The sequence below is a fragment of the Sorex araneus genome, chromosome 8, assembly GCF_027595985.1.
Source record: "Sorex araneus isolate mSorAra2 chromosome 8, mSorAra2.pri, whole genome shotgun sequence".
Classification (NCBI taxonomy): Eukaryota; Metazoa; Chordata; class Mammalia; order Eulipotyphla; family Soricidae; genus Sorex; species Sorex araneus.
In genome coordinates, this window is record NC_073309.1 from 61,858,876 (window position 1) to 61,877,693 (window position 18,818).

The following is an 18,818-nucleotide window of genomic DNA, read 5'->3' on the forward strand; positions in this document are numbered from 1 at the left end:
CATATCTTTTAGGATAGAGAAGTATTAATAAGGACTGACTTTGCATGTGATGTTCAAGCAGAGAAATCAAGTTATCTAATGTATTTGGAAAAGATGGTTTCAGCTGCGGCAGTACCCCCAAGGAATCGAGAGAAAAAAGAAAACAGCCAGCTAAGAGGTGATATTAGTTACGCATGTGAAAGATGTGGTGACTCAAGTTAGTGGAAGCAATAGTATTGTAAGAGGTGATGAAAGATTTAGAGTGACCTGAAATGTAGCCAACAGGATTTTCTTTCAGATTGGTTGTGTCTGTGAGAGAAATAATGTAGTTATGATGGCACTATATATTTTTGTCTGAGAAACTGGATGAATGTTTCATCATTAATTGACAAGGCAAAAGTGGCAACAAAAACATTTTGTTGAGTTGGAGCATTGAAAATAATGTTTTGCATTTTTTGAATCTGAGATCACATGAAGGATTGAAATGTCATTTGCTCTTATCTTGGTTATTAAAGTCCGTGTATTTCAAATGACATTACTTCATTGGTTGTGCGCTTTATTTTCTCATACTAAGTAGATTTTTAACTCTGTAATGATAGGGCTTTATAAATATTATGCATATAAGAAATTATATATTAAGAAATTAAGAATATATATGTATAAACATGTGTATGTAAGAATATATTTATGTATTAAGAATGCATATGTTTATACATATATATTCTTAATTTCTTAGTGTATATATATGTGTATATATATCTGTGTGTATATATACATATATATTCTTCTTAATTTATTTTTAGGGCTGGAGTGATAGCACAGTGATAGGGCATTTGCCATGCACGCGCCCGACTGGATTCAATTCCTTCGCCCCTCTCGGAGAGCCCAGCAAGCTACCGTGGGCTCTCCTTGAGTATCTTGCCCACATGGCAGAGCCTGGCAAGCTACCCGTGGCGTACTCAATATGCCAAACACAGTAACAACAAGTCTCACAATGGAAACATTACTGGTGCCCAGTCGAGCAAATCTATGAGCAACGAGATGAAAGTGACAGTGACAATTTTTTTTAAAGTAGGAGTACTGCTATTTATTCAGCCATTGATTAAACTAATTGAACTGGACATGAGTTTCACATTACTTTTTTATTTTAAAATTTCTTAATTGGATATCCATGATATAGGCCATTACAAAGCTGTTCATAATTGGGTTTCAGTTATACAGTGATCCAGCACCCATCCCACCACCAGTGTACATTTCCCACCACCAATGTCCCCTGTTTCCCCACCACCATTCCCCAGCACCGCCCCCCCCAGCCTCCCTCTATGGGAGGCACTTTCCTTCTTGCTCTCTCTCTCCTTTTCCATTTGTGCATTATGGTTTGCAATACAGGTTCTAAGAGGTCATGGTGTTTGTTCAGGGCATTTGGTATTTTTATGGGGACAGTAAGGATGGAGTAGCTTTTCAATTGGGTGGCCACTATGAGGTGTGGATGTGACTGCAGAGGCTTCCGAAAGTACAGGGAGGTGAGGGGAGGTAGCCCATCACAACCCAGAGAAAGCCTGGAGATTTCAGTCTCAAAACCCACATATCAAAATTTTCAACAGATTATATATTGGTGAGGTTTGTCCTGATATGGTGGAATTAGGCTGGGAGTATGGTGGAAATTTTGGATTGTGGAAGCAAGTGGCTGCTGGGGGCTCTGCTTGGGCAGGCTACCAGGCCAACCAGCCCCCCTCTCACTTACCCCAGTCTGTTCAGCCAATGCACAGGTACACTTAATTTTTTTGGTATACTTGGTCCCAAGATTTTGGGGTCCAGACAAAGGCACAGTGGCAATTTTTGGAGTGTCAGGAAGCTTAAAGGAACCACCAGGCTGCTGATGCACTCACCCTACAGGTATAGCTTGACCTGTAAAGGCACCATACACCCTTTTCTTAGTTTCTTAAAATTAAAATATTACGTTTTAAAATACTTTCCCTAGCATATTCTTATAACACAAATATATATGATTTCAGTAAAGAATGCATTAAAGAAGAAAATTAAAGTATAAAATAAAGCAATAAAATTATGAAATTAAAAAAACTATCATTCCAGCAAAATTTTGAATTTGTTATTTTAGTAAAAATGTAGGGTTTTGTGGTTTTTTTTAGTTTCAAATGATGCATACCATGTGCCAGTTACTCAAGCATTCATCTTCTTTTGATTCTGGGGTTATATTCCCTGGAATTCTAATGGAAAAGGCAGGGCACAATACAAGACATGTCATTCCTTGGATAAGCCAAACTTCAAACAGGGAATATACTATATACTATTACCATTCCAGTTGCAATTTGTGGGCTTATGAAAGAACATATCAAAGAAGGACTTCATTATTATGAATTTGGAGGACGATTGCAATATAAAACAAATTTAATGGTATAGTTTAGCACACCCACATGTCCACAAAACTGTTTTATGTACATAGAGCTGGGAAAAAGATTGAAAAATGTCTTACAGATGTTCACCTTAAAAATAGTTAAATATATTTTTTTGTGCCCGACAATGATAAAACTATTCCATTCCAAGCTATTTTTTTTTTACCTTACTCTATCCCTTTCTTTTTTTTTAGGGTTGTAACTTACAGAGTTTTATTATTCTGATTAATATCAATGGTGATTTTACTATATTTGTGTAGTATTAATAATTATTTATTAGATGTATTCATACCTAACATACAATGAGCAATGGGATGACAAGTAATGCAAGTGACATTATTCATGTATACTGTAAATACAAAAAAATTATATGGATACAATAAGGATATAATTATATGGGTATAATAATAATAAGTGATATTATTCATGTATACTGTAAATACAGAAAAATTATATGGATATGTTTTTCTTGTGTTAGGAATTTGTAGAATATTTTGAAGGATTAATTTATAGACAATAGAAATTTTAATTGAAAACATATCTCAGATTCTTTTCACTAATGAAAGCCTCATTTTCATATTCATAGTTATCCTACTCTGAGAGTGATGGAGGAATCGGACCCGGGTTGGCCGCGTGCAAGGCAAATGCCCTACCTGCTGTGCTATAGATAATATCACCTCCTCCCCTCAAAATATATGCTATTTTTCAGCATTGAGCATTTCATATGTTTAAAATGCTAGTGTGCTTTATTTATGGTAGACATATTTTTCATAAAGAAACTCTATCCCTTTCTTTCTCTTCCTCATTTTTAAACTAGGAGTTTTGAGTTCCATTTTGCATATTGCCTTTATAGATACATTTTTATTTTGTAAATAATTGTTGCAGTGCCAGGGATGGAACCCAAGACCTCACTTACAAATGTTACGTAAATTCTCTACTGAGTCACTGATTCAGCTTTTAAATTGTTAGACAGTGTGTCTATGTAACTTGTATAAGACCGAGGGCGATTTGTTGTTTTATGTACAAAAATCATAGACTTGAATTGAAAACCACCAACCACTTACTCCATTTTTGTCACTGCTATCTGATAGCTTGCCTTTATCCTCAGTGGCCATATTGTGGTAGCCAGCTACCAGTAAATCAGTGGGAATGACACATGTTTCTCTCTGTGTTAGCAAAGTCTTATTTTGTAATATTGCCTTAATTGGTCATCTATGCCCTTTAATTAATCATGGTTCGAAGAAAAAACATTATCTCAAGAGAAGTGGCCCATTCTATGGAGATGAACTGAGGATGAATAAGCTTTTCAAAGATATATATACCAGTAATATTGTTGTCAGGTAACTGTATGTTGATGAATAGAAAGCATGCCAGTTGCAAAATATGTGATGTGTTGAAATAAAACGTATTGCTTCTCATGAAAGATATTTGCTTCTTTTCAAAAGTTTCTTATTCTGGTTATAGTACGTATCATCATTCTCCAGAGTCAAAGCCTCAAAATAGCTTTGACATATTCCTCTTTCTTGGCTCAGTCATGAAGTTCTGCCCATTTATCGTCCATAATGTCTTTTGCATCTGTGCTTTTCTTTCCACTTTCACTGCCACTATTCAAATTTGAGCTATTATTAATTTTTGCCTAGATAGTTGCTTTGGCATCCTAATTGATAATCCAGTCTTTAGTTTTCCAGTTTTCTATTCATATACGGCTCTCCAAGAGGGGCGCAGGAATCGAACCAGGGTTGGCCATGTGCAAGGCAAATGCCCTACCAGCTGTACTAAGTACTGGTCTTTCCACAATTTATTTCTAGCACCAGGATATTTTGTTTTTAATGATTTACAATTTACTGGACCGGAGCGATAGCATAGCGGTAGGGCATTTGCCTTGCACATAGCCAACCCGGGTTCGATTCCTCCGCCCCTCTAGAAGAGCCCAGCAAGCCCAGATCCAGCCACCACCACACTCCAGGCCACTTTCTGGACAATTGGTCAAACCTCACGCATGAGTGAATCCCCACAGACCCAGACCCAGGTAAGCAGAACTTTGCGAACTTGGACTCCAGGCTCAAGGAGACCCAGAAACAACATCTTCTGTCTGCCTCCTCCAATCTCGAACGCGCCGCCCCAGGGATCAAACCCAGACGCCCCACCAAACCGGAGCCAGAAAAATACCTCACTGTCAGACCTCCACTACCTCCACTACCTGGCCACCGCCATGCTCCAGGCCGCTTTCCGGACACTCAGGCCGAACCTCACACATGAGTGAAGCCCTACAGAACCAGGTAATCTTTTCCTCCCCACTGTATTCTATCACTGGTAATAAAATGTCTACCTAATACAGGGCTCGAACCCTCAACCCTGGGATAGAATCTCGTGCTCTTCCAAGTAAGCTATAAGGGAAACACATGCAAGACTTGGGCATCTTGCCCTGTGCTTTTATTGAATGGTTTGTGGTCATATTTATGAAGTTATTATTGTTGGGTGATTATTTGGAGCTACAGAGAAGAGGTAACTTTGATACATCTTAAATGTAGCATTGTAACACTGTCCTCCCGTTGTTCATCGATTTGTTCGAGCGGGCATCAGTAACATCTCCATTCCGAGACTTGTTGTGACTGTTTTTGGCATATCGAATACACCATGGGTAGCTTGCCAGGCTCTGCAGTGCAGGCCGGATACTCTCGGTAGCTTGCCGGGCTCTCTGAGAGGGGCGGAGAAATCGAACCTGGGTCTTCTGCGTGCAAGGCAAACGCCCTACCCTTTGTGCTATCGCTCCAGTCCTGGCAGGTCAGTTAGTCATAAATACTCCTAAACTTTGTTTCTCTTCCAAGAAAGGAGTATGACTCCCACCATCTCTGTATCAGAAGCCAACTGTGTGGGTCAATTGGACAGGAGTACTGTTAACCTTGAACAGCACAAGTCTGAATTTAAGGAGCTCATTTACAGCAAAATTTTACTGAAAAAATAGAATGAACAGTTGCTTCCATTAAAGTGCAGCATCAGCAATGAGAGAGATGGAGGGTGAATTTTAAGGTGCTTTGCCTCCTGTTATTTTTTCTATCACTAGGTAGTTGGATGCAGAGATGCTAGTGCCTTAACCCCCGATATTAAGAGTAAATTCTTCTGATAGTCTGAAGTCACTTGGACATGTAAGTTGATGGTGGTCATCTTGCAAGATTGACTAGCACATGGTTCACACAGTTCCTAACTCCACTTGCAGTCACTTGAAGAACTTTATACAACATAGGTTCTGTGTATTGTTTCCACAGTATTACAGTTTAGTTGTTCTAATATGCATTGAGGTTAAAAAAAAACAACACTGGAAGTATGGAAAGAAAGGTAGATTGATGCTTTAAGTCTCTCTCCCTGGCCTTTTGTTGGAGTTAGCATGTATCATAGTCTTGGTTCATTCTAAAGTCCCTCAGTTTATAGGTGATTTAGGCAGATAAGATATCTGAATTGAACTTCCTTATTCACTTCATTGACATTTAATGTTTATGTGCTAAAATCATTTCCTATGGTCACTGGAAACAGACATTTGAATTCACAGTACTGGAAGTCAGATGTGCAGACGCTGTTTAACTAGGCTAAAATACAGGTATCAGCAGGGACACACTTTATGGGAAAGTTTGTTCCTCGAGGCTTTGATCTTCTGGTCGCCACATGTCCTCCATGCCTTGTTTTCACATCATATTTATGTCTATGTGCAGGTATATCCACATGCACATACTGCACTTACATTTAGACATTCTTAAGTAACAATCCCTTACATAGGAATTCCTTTCCCTACTCCTAGCTCTCTCTGCTCCATTCATCATCCTCAATCTGCCATAAAATATCCAGCAAACATGAAGTTCAAACCCATAATTTTGGAACTGAGAAATTTATGGTCTATCAATGAAGCGAGCCACATAAGCAACAAAGCTAAGTCTATACTCAGAGTAGAATAATGCTCAGGTATGGGCCATATGGGACACAACATATTGGTCACACACATATTATTTTTAAATCAATCATATCTCCTTTTCTTTCTCTTCCCTTGGTTTATTCCTTTCTTTTTACTTACTTTTTGTTTCTCTCTGTCTCTGTCTCTCTATATCTCTGTCTCTCTCCCCCTTCCACCTTCCTCTCTCTTCTACTCTCTCTCTCAATAACAATGATTTTAAAGATCTCTTGAGTTTTTTGTTTGCTTGGTTTTTGATTTTTTGCGTGGGGAAAGGATGCAGTGTGCCACAGCCAGTGTTAGTTAGTGTGTCACTCGGGGATCATGCCTGGCAGAGCTTAGGGGATTGTGTGTAGTATTGGGCTCTCTTAGAGGGACAGAGGAACCAAACCTGGGTTGGTTGCATGCAAGGCAAAAGCCCTACATGCTGTGCTATCACTCCAGTCCACCAGTTTTAGATAAAAACTAGTATTAATGACGTTGAAATTTGTCAAATTATTTATCTGCATCGTTAATGTGATCCTGCTAGTTTATATTTTTTGAATTGATGTTGTATAGCCCATGAAATTGTATATGTTGAAGCTATATACCTAGGTATCTGCTTATCTAACTATCTATCATCGAATCTACGTACCTATCTATCTATTGCTGTAGTAGTCTAGGAGTGTAGCTCAGGGGTGGGGTATATTCCTTGCATTTGTGAGCGCCTGGCACTGGAGCCATAGCACAGCAGATAGGGCGTTGGCCTTGCACACGGCCAACACAGGTTCGATTCCTCTGTCCCTCTCGGAGAGCTTCTCAAGCTACCGAGAGTATCCCACCTGGAAAGCAGAGCTGGGCAAGCTCCCCATGGCATATTCGATATGCTGAAAACAGTAACAACAAGTCTCACAATGGAGACATTACTAGTGCCCACTCAAGCAAATTGAACAATGGAACGATAGTGCTACAGTACTATGTTGAAGCATACAGTGAGTTGAATTAAAAAATCTGTTGGATTTTTCTCAGAAAGATGAAGATAGTAGGTTCTAGGACAGTTTCCTTAACTGGGGGATGTTGCGCCTCAGGGGCACTAGAGTCTATTCGGTAAAGTAGTTACATTAGGGGTCATTGGGGGAGCTCTCTCTTTATAGGGCTTAAAAAGGTGGATTTCCAGGGGTATACTGTGATTATTTTTCTGAAAAGAAGATGAGAGGCCAAAAAAGTTTGATAGTCTCTGCTTCTTTAATTCTTTCCTCACTTCTACGCACTTACTATTAACACATCACAGTTTGGGGAGAGGGATGGGGGGACACCCAATGGTGCTTAGGGCTTACTACTATCTCTGTGCTCAGCAACCATTCCTGGCAGGATTTGCAAGGTTATAGTAGATGTTTGTGATGGGACTCAGTGCACCTTATACAAGGAAAATACCCTTCCTGCTGTGCTAGCATCTAGCCACAACATCACAAATTTTAAATGAGGAGGTAAATAAGAAGAGTTGATATTCTATGTCTTTCATGTTGTACTCACTAGCAAACACTCATTATTCTGTAATGTGATTTTATTCTTTACGATATTTAACACTTGAATTAGTTTCATGAATAAATAAAGACATATACTTCGGTTTGGGGATTTGGTGGGGACAGACAGCAGTGATAGAAATAGAATTCAGAGCTCTCAAATGCAAAACTTGTGTTTTAGCCCATTGAGCTATCTCCCCAGCTCCAATAAATATATTTTTAAGAACATAGAAATATACTATTTGATTTGCTCAGTTTAACCTTATTTTGTGAGGGACTTAATCTCTTTTCTTTTAGGAAATTATTGATTGCTTTCTCTAACCATGGCCAAATCTGACCTGCCATGATCTCTTGCATGACCTCATTTTGTTAGCCACAAAAGATCTCTCTAAGATGGCTGTGAGTCTCAAATAGACAAATGTAATAGTACACTCTCTGACCACAGTAATTCTAGAGGAAGCAAATTCTTTATTAAACCTGGCCAATTAGAGTCTTTTCTTCCTTATAATTTAAAATTAGAACCATGAATAAAAGAGGGTGAAATTATGAGGAATGAAATGCAGAATTGAAAGAGGCAATGCCATGCAAAGGAATGCAACTGTTACTATTTAAAACTAATGACAAAAATTAATTCAAAATGGATTAGAGATGTAGATATAAGTCTTCGAATGATAAAGTATATAGATTAGAACAGACAATATAACCCATCTTATTGATGGCCTTAGTGACATCTTCAGGATTGTAATTCCGATGGCAAAGTAAACAAGAGAAAATAATAGAGGGAAACTGCATCAAGTTAGATTCTCTTTTACAGAAAAAGGAACTGTCAGTAAAACAAAATGGTATCCCATTGAATAGGAAAAAGTATGCACACATCTACGTCTGGCAAGGGGTTGCTGTCTAAAATAAATAAAGAACACTTACAAAGAAATCATAAATACAATCCAAAATGGGAAGAATAAATAGTCATTTCAAAGTAGATGGAAATAAAGAAAATAATAGTAAATCAAAACCAGGATCAGATATCACTTCACACTTGTGAGAACAGCAAATATCAAAAAAAATCAAGAAGCAAGTGTTGGCAAAACTGAAGAAAATGGAAATCTTTGCACACTGCTGGTGGGAATATAGACCAGTAAAGTGCCTATAGAACAAAATATGAATGTTTTAAACATTTCAAAGCATACCAGCTTTACAATCCAGAATCAAAAGTATCTACTAAATAGTATAAGGCCACATATCCTAAAACCTAGAGGCATTCTTTTGTCCTTTGCTGCACTATTTTAAAAAGTCAAGATGATCCTATAAAGAAGATGTGGCATGTACACACAATACAATATTACTAGTTATTTCAAAAATGATGAAATATTGCCATTTTCATCAACAGAAATGAATAGTATAAAGAGCATGTTAAGTGAAGTATCAGGATAAATGTAACAAATGAATATTCTCTTTTGAATGATTAATAAACAAAGTCATATAGCTGACAAAATCAAAACAAAACAAATCCCTGCTCGATGCTGGCATCACAGCTGAGATTTCCAGGTGAGAGAGGAAATTCGAATAAGAGGACAGAGAGGGAAAACAAACTGTCACAGAGAATTGTTGGTACTTATGAGCTGGGTGTGGCATTGATGATATACATTTGAAGAGGTGTAAACTTTTCCTCCTAAAATAGCATTTCAATTCAACATTGCCTAAGATAAATACTTAAAAGTGTTAAAAAATAAGTTATTTTTAAAAGTAAGAGGTCTTGCATTAAGAATTTAGGTAAGCAATATCAAGGATAGGTGAAATAGAATTGTTTCAGGGTGTGACATGAAAAGCCAATGTGAGTGTATTATTCCTCATTGCAAAATGGAAATTAATCTGAAGTGTGGTTCAGCTGTATTTCCAATGAATTTACAGGGTGCACCTCTTTACATGAGCCAAATGTTACAGAGAAGTATTTTGCACTGGTGTATATTTTGGCTTACAGTTTAAGGCTATAATTTATTCTTCTTGGTTTATTTCCCAGTATTCATAGCAATGTCCAATATACCTGACTAAAGATGATTGTTGGCCAGAATTAAAGGAGAAATCTTTACTGAAACTATTATAAAAACAGACCGATCCTTTCTAAAAGTTCAAAATTAAAATTACCAGGCAAATGATTTGTTGATTCACTAAGAAATGTTCAACATCTTCACCCCAAGACAAATGTGATAGAAACCTTTCTTCATTCAATAGTCCACAGTGGCCCGACATCCATTAGGATGGCACTCAGATGACAGAGAGTAAATACATGGATACTATTGCTGTACAACTTGCTAAACTAAGATATATAGTCGCAAAATGAGTTAAGAAAATTAATTTTCAATTCTATTATTTACGCATTTAAGTGATAGACTCCACTTTTCAAATATTTTTGGAATTCTTTCAAAAGAATTTCGAATGTTTTTAAAACACTAAAGGAAATACTTGTTCATCACTAATTATCTTTATGTATTTTGTTTGCTATAAGTATCATATTTGATAGAAAAGATGTTAAATAAACATTTTGTGAACCTGAGCTTCTGTTTCTTCAGTGTATTTCTTGTTTCCCCAATTTGCTTTCATGCTGAATGTAGACTCGAAAATTTTATGTGATGAATTATTACTTTTCATAAAATTTCCATATTTGTATATATCAGTGAGCAAAACATCTAAAAGTAATAGTTTTAAAACCGTTTATTTCTGTTCATCGTTGAGCTACTTGGTGGCAGGAACCATGACTTATTCATCTTTGTATTCCCCAGCTAGAATGTGGGCATATAGAAGATTCTCAACAAATATTTGTGGAGTGCATGAATAGGCAGCTTATGTGTAGAAAGTTCCAAATAGGTTTTTCCCCCACAACCCAGAACACTCCCAGGTGAAAAGAAAGTCAGATCAGGACAGTGGGTTCTAAAATGTTGACTTCTCAATGTAGGATTTGTCTGCTCCCTGTGAATATTAGCAATATATCTGAGAGAAAAGTGTACAGAAAATGTGTGGCTTATTTTTCTGTTCAGAAAGCACATTATGTCCATTACAAAATGTGGCACAGTAATTTTTCAAAATATGACATATTAACATATCGTTTTGTGATAATAAAAATCTAATGATAGAGTCAGTCTAAAACTGCAGTGATTTAAACTATAAAAGGAATAAATAATAATTAGTAGCATTGATTTCTTTGATATATTTCATAAGACTATGCAAGCATGCTTTCTAACTGATCTTGAGTCAATTTATATAAATAGTGCTGGGTGAATTTCTCCATTTTTTAAATAAGTCTAAGAGATTCAGAGTGAAGTGAGTACCAGAAAAGGAAATAAGTATTGGGAATCCTTAAGAACAAAATTTCTGATTTTCAATCCAATAATTTCTTCAGTATCTATAAATTTGCTTCAGATTTAGTGGATTACATTTAGCAAAATATAAGGCCATATTTATTATTTCTCAATTCAGCTTGTAAAAATCATATCATGGACTTACAAAACTGTTACTCATTTCAATAAATTAACATAGGAATACAAAGTAAATGAAGGAGTACTAAAAGATAAATAGGAAAGAACTTAAATACATATAATAATATAACTATTGGAGTAATTCTTATGATTATGTATTCAATTTTTGGTGAGAAATGCCACATACAATTGTAATAAATATGCGGTAACTTCTTAGGTAATATTATAGAAATCTCTACTGTGTGCTTTTTAATAAAAAGTTAGGAAATAAAGCATAATTTTAAAGTCTAAAACATCTTACACATTTTACAAGAAATTGTTAATTCCTAATGTATAAAATTCTGAATCCTGACTGTAGTTTTTTAACATATTTCTAACTCTCATCATATTAGACAGGTATTTAACTATATCTGTTCAATGATATAGATGTAACATATGAGCTTATTACTGTTATTTCCATATAATATTGAGGCATACACTATATCTATGCAATCTATACATTAAGTAGTATCTATAAGTTTTATCTAAGTAGTACAAGTAACATAAGTAGTATCTATCTATGCATGACAGTGTATAATGCATATGTATATACATATATATGCACTATATATGTATATATGCAGTCTATACACTAAGTAGTATCTATAAGCTTATAACTTCAAACTATAAAGGCAAAATCTGGAGACATATAAAATACTTTCTTAAATCTTTTACCCACTATATTATCAATGTAGACTGTCATCCCGCTGCTCATCGATTTGCTCAAGTGAGCACCAGTAACGTCTCCATTGTGAGACTTGTTGTCATTTTTTTTGGCATATCAAATATGCCATGAGTAGCTTGCCGGGCTCTGCCGTGTGGTCGGGATACTCTCAGTAGCTTGCCGGGCTCTCTGAGAGGGACAGAGGAATCGAACCAGGATCGGCCATGTGTAAGGCAAATGCCCTACCCACGTCTATGGCTCCAGCCCACTATATTATATCTAACAAAAATTAACTTAGCTCTCACTGTTAACTCTTATATCCCACAAATAAAGGGAATATTTTATCTTATCTTTTTCTTGCATTTCTCTGTTCATTGTGATACTATTCTCTATAGGGAATTTTAATAGAGCTTAAAATTTATGTCAAAATTTATGACCATTTTTAGTTTTGTTTTGCTTTTGGTCACACTTAGTTTGCTCAGGGCTTACTCTTGGTTCTACGCTCAAGGATCACTTCTGGTGGGATTTGGGGACCATATGGAAAACCAGAGATTGATCAGGAGTTGACTTACTGTAAGCCAAGTGCCTTGCCTGCTATATTATCTCTCCGTCCCTGTACTAATTTTCAGGAATCTGAACTTTTCTAGGATTCTCCATTATAGAAATTAGTGTACATAAATCATTTGAGATTTAGTTTATTTTCATTACTTTCTCATCTTAATATAAAATGCACATCAATTAAGGATGTTTCTCTAATTAAGAGATAGCTACATGCATTAATGAGTGTCATATAAAGCTTATACTCCCAAAGCTTACTACCTGAGCTTTAAGCACCTAATATACCATCAGCTCAAACTTCAAATATTGGTAAAATTGAGATTTGAGGGTTGAATCCCCAGCATCCCTTCTAGCTTTCTGAGTGCTGCTAGGAGTGATCATTGAGATCAGAGCCATGAGTAAGCCCTATGCAGTGCCAGGTGTGGCTCAAAAAGAAAAAAAGAAATTGGCAAAGCTGATGAGCTTATGTGTCTATAAATTTTCCTCTTGATTATTCCTTATTTTACATTACACCTGAAATAAAATAACTTGTTATTGTCCCATTTAATTTTCTTATAGCTCTAGAGCTCCCATGGCATATTCAACATGCCAAATACATTAACAATAACAGGTCTCATTCCCTTTACCCTGAAAAAGCCTGCATTCATTGAGAAAGACGAGTAAGGAGAGGCTGCTAAAATCTCAGGGCTGGGATGAATGGAGACATTACTGGCGCTCATTGATTAAATCGAAGAACAAAGGGGTGACAGTGATAGCTCTAAAGCTAAGACTTGGGGTCCTAGTCTCTTACACTATGGTTTGAGATCCCAGCGTAGTGGTCAAAGAACACTTGGCAGCACATTAAATGGGCAGCATTCAAATATCAATTCAAAATCAGCCACACAATGATTTAGAAGTGTTTCTGGCAGTGATTGCCGTGTAGCAGTTCTCAGGTGTGAAGGGATCACAGGCAGCAACATTTTAGAAGCCCTGCTCAAGTCACATTCTAGTGACCATGTGGACAATTTCCCTCCCTGCATCCACTCTCTGCCCTAGAAGTCACCCTTCTTTCACTCCTGTTTTGGTGATTACTGTTCATCGCCTCCTTTCTATTGCCACCTATTGTTCCACAATGGGAACATTATGCCAAGATTAAGATATTTTTTTCTTCTTTAATACACATTATTTCTTTAGAATTGCCGAGCACGACAGATTTAGGTATACTCCTTTTTAAGTTCTGTTAACTCATAAGAATTCTCTATTACTGATTATAACAAGCACCATTGTTGTATTTTATAACCTTATAGAAGTGTCAATAATAAAAGATTTATGCATGATACTATAATGCATATAAAACAGTTATGAACATAAATAATATAGGAATTTAGATAACTGAATTGATTTTAAGAAACTTTATTACTGGATTTTAGGAAAAGAGGATATGCCTAGAAAACCATACAAGTTTAAATTTTATTCCCTTTTATGCTTGTTCCTCAGTTTTCATGGGATGAACCTCACTAATTTATTTTTTTCTACCTTATCTTCTTCATTTTCCAGTCAGAGCTTAGAACTTTACTTTGGCCTTTCACCTTTCCCCTACATGAGACTGGGCCCCATCCTTGACTCATAATTTGATTTAGTGAAATTGCCCAAACTTAACTGGTGCATCACATTTCTTCAAATCCTAGAATGAGAGTGGGCCAGAATGATAGTGCAGCAGGCAAGGTGCCTGCCTTGCACTCGACTGGCTACGTCTGATGGCCCCATTCTCTGCTGAGAGTAATCCCTAGCAAAGAGCCAGAAATAAGCCCTGAACACAGCCAGGTATGTCCCTCCGAACAAAACAAAGACATAATTCCAATCAGAGCACTGTAGTCTGTAACACTGTCGTCCCATTGTTCATAGATTTGCTTGAGTGGACACCAGTAACGTCTCCATTGTCAGACTTGTTGTTACTGTTTTTGGCATATCCAATACGCCACAGGGAGCTTGCCAGGCTCTGCTGTGTGGGCGGGATACTCTCAGTAGCTTGCTGGGCTCTCCAAGAGGGATGGAGGAATCGAACCTGGGTCGACCTAGTGCAAGGTAAATGCCTACCCACTGTGCTATCACTCTAGTCCTCCAATCGAAGCAAGTAAGAAAATAAGAAACGATGAGGGCTTGGAAATGTGAGAGCAAAGTTAATAATGCTTCATTACTAGGCCTTTGCAAAAATGATTCCAGATCAGGTTAATACAACTGCCAGCTCATTGTTATCTGTAGTAGGAAACGAATACTCACTTAGAGAAAAGAAATTGCTACAAGAAGGTGTAAAAGTGAGTATTGATGACATTGGGTTTGGGTTTACTTTTCTCCAGAAATGAGCCCCATTGTTAAGATTTTCTGCTACAAAAAGCAATAAGTAACTTTTAAGCTCAAGCCACTGTGGTTAGATTTTATACTAAGAGTACTTGTAATAAATCTCACTACTCCAATTTTGATGTCAGAATATAGGGATACTGTCACTGTCATCCCATTGCTCATCGATTTGCTCAAGCGGGCACCAGTAATGTCTCCACTGTGAGAATTGTTACTGTTTTTGGCATATTGAATATACCACGGGTAGCTTGCCAGGCTCTGCCATGCAGGCGGAATACTCTCAGTAGCTTGCAGGGCTTTCCGAGAGGGACGGAGGAATCGAACCCGGGTCGGCCGTTTGCAAGGTAAATGCCCTACCCATTGTGCTATCACTCCAGTTCAGCAGACTGCAACAACATAAATGAATCAAAAAGTGAGATAAATAGAGTCTCATAGGGATAGTAGAAACAATAATTTCTAATATTTTGAAATTCGTGAGTGGTGAACCTGGAATGTCACAATACTTTTTTTCTTTCAATTTTTCCTGAGGCAGTATGATTTTGAGTACTGTTAATGATCATTTCTTGCATATAACATCCCAACACCACACCTACCATCTGAGTGTTTGCTTTCCTCCACCAACACCCTGAAATCCCCTCTTATAAACCCCCAAGCTATATTCCCATTGATAAGCTCAGTTCTGCAGACAGATTCTCAGGTTCTTTTTCCTTAGGTCGTTTGTAATTCCCTTACTGCATTTCTCTATATTCCACAGATCGAAGAAACCAGTGTGCATCTCTACGATTCCTGCTGACTGAATCACTCAGTATGATGCCCACAAATTCCTTTCATGCAGAGGAAATGCATGACTTCATCGCTTCTTATAGCTGAGTAGTATTCAGTTGTGTATCTGCCATAAAGTCTTTTTCAGTCATCTGTTCTTGAATGCTTTAGGTTGTTGGTAGATTTTTTTTTACCACTATGAGTAATGTCGAAATTAGCATAGAAGCACAAATATCTTTTTGAAATCGTGTTTTCATAGCTGAGTTAATTGGTAGGTTTTTTTTTTTTAATCACTGTCCATATTGTCTTCCAAAGAGGCTGAACTAATTGACATGCCCATCAACAGTGGATAAAGTTTCCTTTTCCTAGACACCAGAATTATTGCTTTTGTTTTTTAATGTCTGTCAATCTCACTACTGTAAGGTGATATCTCATAGTTGTTTTGTTTTACATTTTCCTGATGTTAGGTGATGAAGAGTATTTTTTCAATTACCTATTGATGAACTTTAGGTCTTTTATAAGGTTGTTAGTGTTCCTGTCTTCTCACATTTTTTAATGGGGTTGTTTTTGTTATTTCTGTTAAGCTTTACAAGTGCTTCATATATCTACTAACCCTCTGTCAGATAAGTGGTGACTAAAATTACTTTCTCCTTGTCTTTCAAGTGTCTTTTTTACAGTCATTGTTTATTTTGCAGTGAAGAGGCTTATTCATAAATAGGATTGACAATTCTTATATTTGATTGTAAAACAATTCATTTGTACATTGCCTATTTATTGGTTGTTTAGACAAGGAACATATTAAAATTGCTAAAAAAGTCATTTTGAATATTAGACTATGTTGCATAATGAATTTTTCAATGCACTGGGTTGTATTTTTTAGGGCATAAGAATCTATATGAAACTAAAAATTTGAAAGTGGCCTAGATGGAAGTAGAGAAATAGCATTTTCTCTCTATGATATTTAAGGTACTAGAAATGTGAAGCCTTGTCTCAGAATAATACTCAGACTAACAATCAGAGAAAAGGTGGCAGGTAATAATCAAGAGTCTTATGTTATGTACTTCCTGAATCACAAGGGGACAATTCCTTCTGCAGAATTGTAGTCAGAAAAGAGAAGATTATATAGAGTTCTGTCTACCCAGGCTTTCAAATTACCCATTGAGCTTGCAAAGAGAAGACTTAAATTCCAGAGCTAAGGCATCATCACGCTGCTCAGTGAAGTCAAAACAGAAGAACTGCTTTAAGTTTTATTTATTTTCAATCAGAGTTTTAAGTGGTTGGAATTTGAAGTACACTTTTTTTTGTTTGTTTGTTTCTCTGCTTTATTCTGTTTTATTTTTGATGCTCAGGGCTTTTTCCTGCTTCTCCTTCAGGAATCACTCCTGGTGGAGTTCAAGGGACCATACAGGGTGCCATGATGAAAGCCAGGTCAGTGGATTACAAGCCAAGTGTCCTTCACACCATACTCTCCCTCTGGCTCTGTCTTTGATTATTGCTTTTTTATTATGCAGCAACCCCATTGTAGTTTTAATGTTTGGGATTATTGCTAGAGATTTCTCTGTTTTAATGTTTGGGATTATTGCTAGAGATTTCTTCTGTTAGTTATCAAAAAAGAAAGCCCTCCAATAAATTAATGTAAAAAAAAACAATTTCAGTATGGAAATATCTAGGTAACAAAGAGCGTATATGTTTGAAAAAAAGACAGAAGCTGACTATATCTGTAAATAGTCAAAATCAGATTTTTTTCTCTCTTTGTGGCCAGCTAGTTTTTGAAGTAAATATTGTTTTGAAAGTCAAATTTATACCAGCTGAGAAGACAGTTATTGGGCTGTAGTCCAAACCAAATAAAAAGATATGAAAAGAGGAAAAATTCTGAGTAGATGAGAAAAAATGGAACACACCAAAGGGCTATTTGATAGTTGTCTTAAAGATATAACTGAAGAAGATTGCATTTACAACCTCAAATCCCAAATAAGCATTCTCTCCTTACACTTGAGGAGGGATGGGAGCATTTCAACTGGCTACAGTGGGCACATACCAAGAAACCTCACTCCGTTGTGCATATGATTTCCATAAACAGACTTTCTGCATTTGGCTCTTTCTAAAAACTAGATGGTATCAAACATAAAATTAAAGATCCATCACCATAATTAAATTGAGTATAGAATGGCAGAATTTCACTTACCTCTCAAGGTTACAACTGTCATTAACTCTTACTGAAATTTTAAAAGTTACAGTTGAGTTTTGAAGATAATGAATTAAAGGTGTGCTGTTTATTTAGAAATATAATTTTATATAATTGATGTACATATTATATATGTATGGATTTAACATTATTTCCAGATACATTTTTGGCAATTTTTTTTAATATAACCAGTCTGGTAAACCATACAAATCATCATGTACTTCAGATTAGAATAATTTTGAGGTGGAAAGTTGAAGCATGAGATATGATGATTATACATTTCAGTAATTCCAAATTTCAGAATTCTATGTAGTACAACCTAACTGCTTTTTTATGTATACAAAATTTGATTTTATCCTATTTTGAGTTGGTAAAACAATAGGAAAATAGGGAACAAAGTTGTCTATCTTTGAAACTCTGATTAAACATGTAGAGAGAAATTGTTTGTGCTCAAAGAAATCCTATTTAGAAATTCAAATCATTTTAAAATTATTTTAGTTTATGTATTACTGCTTAATGAACTAAAATATTTTTGTTAGTTCAGCTGGAAAATGTTCCTTTTGGCATTATACCAACTCTACAAAAGCAATACAAGAAAGTGAAAACATTTAGAATATTTTGAGCATATGAATGAAATACTATAACATAAAATAGTATATTTTGCAAAATAATTTAAAATTTTTTTGAAATTTTATGTTTGAATACTCAGACTCACTTGTTACCTGAATATTTTTAAAAAGTGGTTTTGTTGTGTGAGGTACTAATACTTTATACAATACAAAAACATTTCGCGACACTTTCTTTTTCCCTTCCCCTTCTAGTTCCACTGAAAAAAATTTTTTTTGTCCACACCTGTGCTTACTCATCATTCCATGCCTAGGAGTCACTCCTGATGATGCTCAAGGACTATGTGTGGTAAGAGGGATTGAAAACCAGGTCAACCACAGGCAAGGCAAATATATTACCCA